This window comes from Chiloscyllium plagiosum, chromosome 5, assembly GCF_004010195.1.
Source record: "Chiloscyllium plagiosum isolate BGI_BamShark_2017 chromosome 5, ASM401019v2, whole genome shotgun sequence".
Classification (NCBI taxonomy): Eukaryota; Metazoa; Chordata; class Chondrichthyes; order Orectolobiformes; family Hemiscylliidae; genus Chiloscyllium; species Chiloscyllium plagiosum.
In genome coordinates, this window is record NC_057714.1 from 48,298,025 (window position 1) to 48,304,941 (window position 6,917).

Here is a 6,917-nt window from a genome sequence, read left to right on the forward strand (position 1 = left end):
CATCTTCCTGACCTCTCCATCCCCACCCCACTCCGGCCTATCACCCTCACCTTGACCTCCCTCCACCTATCGCATTTCCAAAGCCCCTCCCCCAAGTCCCTCCTCTCTACCTTTTATCTTAGCCTGCTGGACACACTTTCCTCATTCCTGAAGAAGGGCTTATGCCCGAAACGTCGATTCTCCTGTTCCTTGGATGCTGCCTGACCTGCTGCGCTTTTCCAGCAACACATTTTCAGCTCTGATCTCCAGCATCTGCAGCCCTCACTTTCTCTAAAAGAAAAGCAAGCATTTGTAAGGTTTAGAAAACTGAAATTTGACAAGGCTCTTGAGGAATATAAAAGGAAGAAGGAAAGAACTTAAACAGGAATTAGGAGAGCTAGAAGGATCCTGAGATGTCCTTTACAAGTAGGATCAAGGAGAAGCCCATGGCATTTTATACGTATATTAGGAGCAACAGGGTAGCCAGGGAAGAATAGGTCCACTCAAGGACAAAGGAGGGAATTTACGCATGCAGCCACAGGAAGTGGAGGAAATCGTTAATTAGGACTTTGCATCAGTATTCACCAAGGGGAAGGATATGGATGATGCTAACATTCGGGAGGGGTATGTTGATTCCATGCATGTTGATATTGAGGAGGGGGTGGGTATTCCGTATCTGGGAAACAGGTAGATAAGTCCCTAGGGCTTGATGGGATGTATCCCAGGATACTGAGGGAGGCAAGGGAGGAGATTGCTGGGGCCTGGAGAGAGAACTTTGTATCCTTTTTAGCTACAGGCAAGTTTCCAGAACACTAGAGAATAGTCAGTGTTGTTCCTTTGTTTTAAAAGGGCAATAAGGATAATCCTATTCGAAAAGACTCTTAGGACACAATTTATTCGCAGTTGAAAAAGAAAAGACTTATTTGGGATAGTCAGTATTGCTTAGTCTGGCGGAGGTTTTGTCTCACAAATTTGATTACGCTTTTTGAGGAAGTGAAAATGATTGATGAGGGTAGGGCAGTGGAGGTTATCTATATAGACTTTGCTAAAGTTTTTGACAAGGTCTCCTGGAAAGCTAGTCCAGAAGGTTAAGTCAAATGCGATCCACAGTGAGTGGTAAGTTGGATACAAAATTGGCTTGGTCATAGAAAACAGAGGATAGTTGGGGAGGAGTATTTTATGACTGCAGATCTGTGACCAGTCATGTTTTGCAAGAATCAATGCTAGGACCTCTGCTGTTTATAATATATCTACAGAGGAACCTCAATTATCCAAATAACACAGGCAAGGAGTATTTTGTTCAATTAATCAAATGCCGAACAATTGATACCAGATAACATAATAAGCCATGCATCCAGACCTTGCGATCTTGTTCAGATAATCCAAAATTCAATTAATCGAATGCCAGATAATAGAGATTCCTCTGTGTAGATATATATGATTTTGATGAATAGGCAAATGGTCTAATTAGTAAGTTTGCAGATGACATAAAAATTTGTGGAATTGTGGGTAGTGAAGAAGGTTGTGAAAGAATACAGCAGGATATAGATCTGTTAGAAAGTTGGGTGGAGAAATGGCAGGTGGAGTTTAATCCACACAAGCATGAGGCAATGCATTTTGGGAGGCCAAATGGAAGAGCGATGTAAATAGCAGGACACTTAGGAGCACTGAGATACAGATGATCTTTGGCCCATAGCTGCCTTAATGTGGCAACACAAGTGGATAAGATGGATAACATGATGTTTGTCATGCTTATCTTAATGGTTGGGGCACAGAGTATGAAAGTTGGCAAGTCATGTTGTAGCTGTATGAAATCTTAGTTAAACCCCATTTGTAGCATTGTGTACAGTTCTGGTCAACGCACAACAACAAGGATGTGGAAGCTTTAAACAAGGTGCAAAAGAGGTTTACCAGGATATTGCTTGTATTGGAGTATATTAGCTATAAGGAGAGATTGGACAAACTTGGATTGTTTTTGCTCGAGTGTTGGTGGCTGAGGAATTACCTAACAGGAGTACATAAAATTCTGAAAGGCATGCGTAAGCTGAATAGTAGATGTTTTCTCAGGGTGGAAATGTCAAATACTAGGAGCCATACGTTTAATGAGAGAGGGGAAGTTTAAAAGGAGATGGGAGAGACATTTTTTTTTAAAAAAGCAAAGGGTATAGGTGCCAGCAACACGTGCCAGCAGATATGTTATAAAAAGAAACAACAGCAATATTTAAGAGGCATTTGGGCAGACATATGAATGGACAGGAACAGAGGGGTATGGACCATTTGCAGGCACTAAGGATTAATTTAGAATGGCATTATGGTCAGCATAGACATAGTGGGCTGAAGGCCTGCTCCTACAGTGACCTGTTCTATAAGCATCAGTGAGCAGCTTATTACAAAGTGCTGCTTGAAAGCACTGTTAATGAAACCTTCCAGCACTCTGCGTATGACTGAGTATAGACTGATGGGGTAGTAATTAGCCAGTCTTGGACTTGTTTTGTTTATAGTGTGCAGAACATACCCTGGGGAGTTTACCACACATTTGGATAAAAGCCAGTTTTGTAGCTTTATTGGAACAGCTTGGCAAGGCTGCAGCTAGATTTGGAGCACACCTTCAGTACAATGGCCAAAATATTGTCAGGGCCCATAGCCTTTGTGATATCCAGTTCATTCAGCCGTTCCTTGACATCACGTGGAGTGAATCAAAGTGGCTGAAGACTAGTTTCTGTGATGCTGAGGACCTCTCGAAGAACCAGAATGGATCATCCACTTGGCACTTTTGACTGAAGATGGTTTTGAATGCTTCAGCCTTATCTTTTACAGTGATGTCTGGGTTGTTCCATCATTAAGGATGGGGATATTTGTGGAGTTGTTCAATTGCCCACCACCATTCATGACTAGATGTGGCAGAGCTTAGATCTGATTCGTTGGTTGCGAGCTTGCTTGTCCATGTGTCTATAATTTGCTGCTTATGTTATTTGGTATGCAAATAGAGTCATACAGCACTGAAACGGACGCTTCGGTCCAAATCGTCCATGCTAAACAGGTTTCCTAAAATGAACTAGACTCATTTACCTGCATTTGGCCCATTTCCCTCTAAACCTTTCCTGTCCATCTATCTGTCCAAATGTTTTTAGGTGTTGTAACTGTACTCGACCCTACCACTTCATTTAGCAGTTTGTTCCAATTATCGCACCAGCATCCAAGTGGAAAAGCTGGCTCTTAGATATTTTAAATCTTTTCCCTCTCACTCTGATCTTATGCCCTCTCGTTTTGGACTCCCCTAACCAGGGGAAAGGATCTTGGCTGTTCACCTTATGTATGCCCCTCACAATTTTATAAACCTCTGTAAGGTCACCCTTCAGCCTCTGATGCTCCAGGGAAAAAATGTCCATGCCTCTCCTTGTAAATCAAACCCTCCAGTAAACATCCTTGTAAACCTTTTCTGCACCATTTCCAGTTTAATAACATCCTTCCTGCAGCAGGGTGACCAGAATAATACAATGTACTCCAAGCGTGACTTTACCCATGTCTTATACAGATAGTTCTTCTATAATGCAATGGTTGCGTTCTTGTGCAACCCTGCATTATAGAAAAATCATGCTTTAGGATCAGCGCTTAAAATGTTGGCAATGTAATCACGTTAAAAGTTTGTGCTTTAGAAACGGTGTCCCCAGTTCAGCACTCGTGTTACAGTGAATTTGCATTAATGAAACGCATGTGATAGCAGAATGACCTGTAGAGCTGCAAATTGACATCCCAACTCCTATATTCAATGCTCTGACTAATGAAGCCAAGTGTACTAAATACCTTCTTCACTACTCTATCTACCTGTGATGCCACTTGCAAGGAAGTATGTACATGCATCCCTAGATCTCTCTGTTCGACAACACTCCCCAAGGCCCTACCATTAACTGTCTTGTTTTATGTCATCACCAAGCCAACATGTTGTTTTTAGATATGCTGTGCTACCAACTCTGTGGGCCTATCTAGTCATTGGGAAAGGACAAACACCCATGAGGATGGGTGATGGTGTTGTCTGGGACATTGTCAATTGGTTCTGATTTGTGCTGGCACTTAGATGGATTGTGAATTTCAAAAGTTGAAATGAGAATACTCTGCCTCCAATTTGAATAACTTATCAGCCAAGGCAAAGCTTGCCCAGACAGTATGACATGTAGGACATGGGGACAACAAACCTGACAAGGCAGCAACCCATAAAGCATCACAGTTTTTTAAAAAGGAAAAATTGCAACAGTGGCAGAAAGATGGGTTACTTTTTCACAGATGTACAATGAAGGTGACCAGACAATGTTGTTCCCTTCGATACTGTATAAAGATGTACTGCAGGAGGTGCACCAAAAGGCAATGTTAAAAGCACATATGTCAGCTGCATGAAGAAAGGCTATCAACCAAGAAACTGAGGTAATTCACATCTTTAACAGAAGTTTGTTAATTTCAAGGAAAGACCCACCAAGGTTGGCATAAGTTTAAGCAAAGAATGTTTGCACCATTTCTTTCTTTAGGCTTCATTACTTTAAGCAATGGACATAACCACATAGTATTTCACTGTATCTACACTGCATGGCATTTTTTTCTTCCATGTTCAACTAGTAGCTGTAAAACAGTTTTACAGCTGTAAAAAAAACCTACTGGATGTGACTTTCAGACTTGGATGTTCTATAGCTCTTCCAGACAACTTCCCATCTGTCACATTCTAAACATCAACTCAAACAAACTTTCAGCTCATTTAAAACTTTACTGTTATCTCATTATACACTCTGCCCAGTTACTAACCATCCCTGTGGTCACTAACCTACAATGCTTCGAGTTTCTATCTTTGAGCATAAACCCTTTGTTGCCCTTGACCCTCTAATCTTTAGCATTGCAAATTGTTACCACTCAGAACTTTATATTCAATCTAACTTTGACCTCTTATGCATTCCCTTCCACTTGCTCATAATTGGCAACAGCCTTTGTCTTACACTTCGGAATTTGTTCATTAAAATTCTCCTCTTCACCTCCTTGCCGCTGTTCATGTCCCTCTTTTCCATTAAGACCTGCCTAAAACCTCAATTTTGACAAGTTTTAGGACACCTGTCAAAATATTTCCTTCCTTGCCTTTGTTAAATTTAGGCTAATTGGACCTGTATGAAGTGTCTTTAGACTTTTTGCTATGTTCAAGACACTAAGTGCAAGTTATTGTTGGTTGGAAGTTTCTCAGTGTGGTCAAAAATCATGGCCATACAGCTTAGCCTTGGTCTCCTATTGGCTAGCACTCGTTTCTTTTACAATTTGAAAATACAGCATAACGAAGACATTATAATTGTTTTCTGGATATACACAATGGAAATTCTACTCATGATTTGAAAAGCCTGATGTTCACAATTGTCCCACATGCAAATTATTTTGCATTCAAGGGAACCCTGTCAACCATAAATGCTATGTATTCTGCCAAACTGCCATGGTAAAAATATGAGAACCATAGAAGCTCTACTGTGTGGAAGCAGGCAATTCAGCCCGTCAAGTCCACAACGATCCATCCAACCCAGACCCACCCCCCCGACCCTATCCCTGAGACCCTGCATTTCCCATGTTCAATCCACCTAGCCTGCACATCCCTGAACACTACAGGACATTTAGCATGGCCAATCCACATTACCTGTACGTCTTTGGACTGTGGGAAGAAACTGGAGCACCCAGAGGAAACTTACACAAACACATGGGGAATGTGCAAACTCCATACAGTCACCTGAGGTTAGTAAGTATCTCTCTAGGCAACATAATGTTGACATGAGGCCTATGAGCACTGTCACTTCCTTTTCCTGACTCCAAATCACCTTTAAGAACAAGGAACTTCTCGCAGTTGTTGCATGAACTTGGCAGACAATTTTACAACATGCACAGTCCTATAACACCAGCAAGGCCTTTAAAAAAAATTCAGCAAAATATTTCAGTATTATTGAGCTGACAATTTCTTGCTAAACAAGAACAATATTGTTGGACTGCATAAGGCACATCCAAAAAAAATCTTGACTCAGTCAGCAGATCTACTGTGCATTGCCAAGCAGAGTATTACATTATTATTGCAAACTGATAGAGGTAAATAATATAAATGAGGAAAACAGTGTTAAAACATCTCTAACGAAAGGATGATGCAACAGGTTAATGGTTTCCTGCATGATCTCTTTGCAAAAAAGCACCAAAGGAAGATCAATGAAGGGGATCAATTTTTCAAAGAAAAAAAATGCAGGATGTGGTAAGAAACAAATTCTTACATTTTAGTTAAAAGATGAAAAGTTACTGATTACTGGAAGTTGTGTAAATTTAGCACAGAATGATTTGGGGGTACTGTACATAGAGTCATAGAGATGTACAGCATGGAAACAGACACTTCGGTCCAACCCGTCCATGCCGACCAGATATCCCAACCCAATCTAGTCCCACCTGCCAGCACCCAGCCCATATTCCTCCAACCCCTTCCTATTCATATACCCAAACAAACACCTTTTAAATGTTGCAATTGTACCAGCCTCCACCACTTCCTCTGGCACATCATTCCATACACGTACCACCCTCTGTGTGAAAAACTTGCCCCGTAGCTCTCTTTTATATCTTTCCTCTCTCACCCTAAACTTATGCCCTCTAGTTCTGGACTCCTCGACCCCAGGGAAAAGACTTTGTCTATTAATCCTATCCATGCCCCTCATAATTTTGTAAACCTCTATAAGGTCACCCCTCAGCTTCCAACGTTCCAGGGAAAACAGCCCCAGCCTGTTTAGCCTCTCCCTGTAGCTCAGATCCTCCAACCCTGGCAACATCCTTGTAAATCTTTTCTGAACCCTTTCACGTTTCACAACAGGAAGGAGACCAGAATTGCATGCAATATTCCAACAGTGGCCTAACCAATGTCCTGTACAGCCGCAACATAACCTCCCAACTCC

The 6,917-nt window shown here is 41.5% G+C and overlaps 1 protein-coding gene across 2 annotated transcripts in view; it reads right to left on the reverse strand.

Moving 5' to 3' along the window:
* The window catches only part of stx17 (syntaxin 17), a 114,895-nt gene that overhangs the window by 22,003 nt on the left and 85,975 nt on the right, over positions 1 to 6,917 (reverse strand). The gene's annotated exons all lie outside the window — the stretch shown is intronic.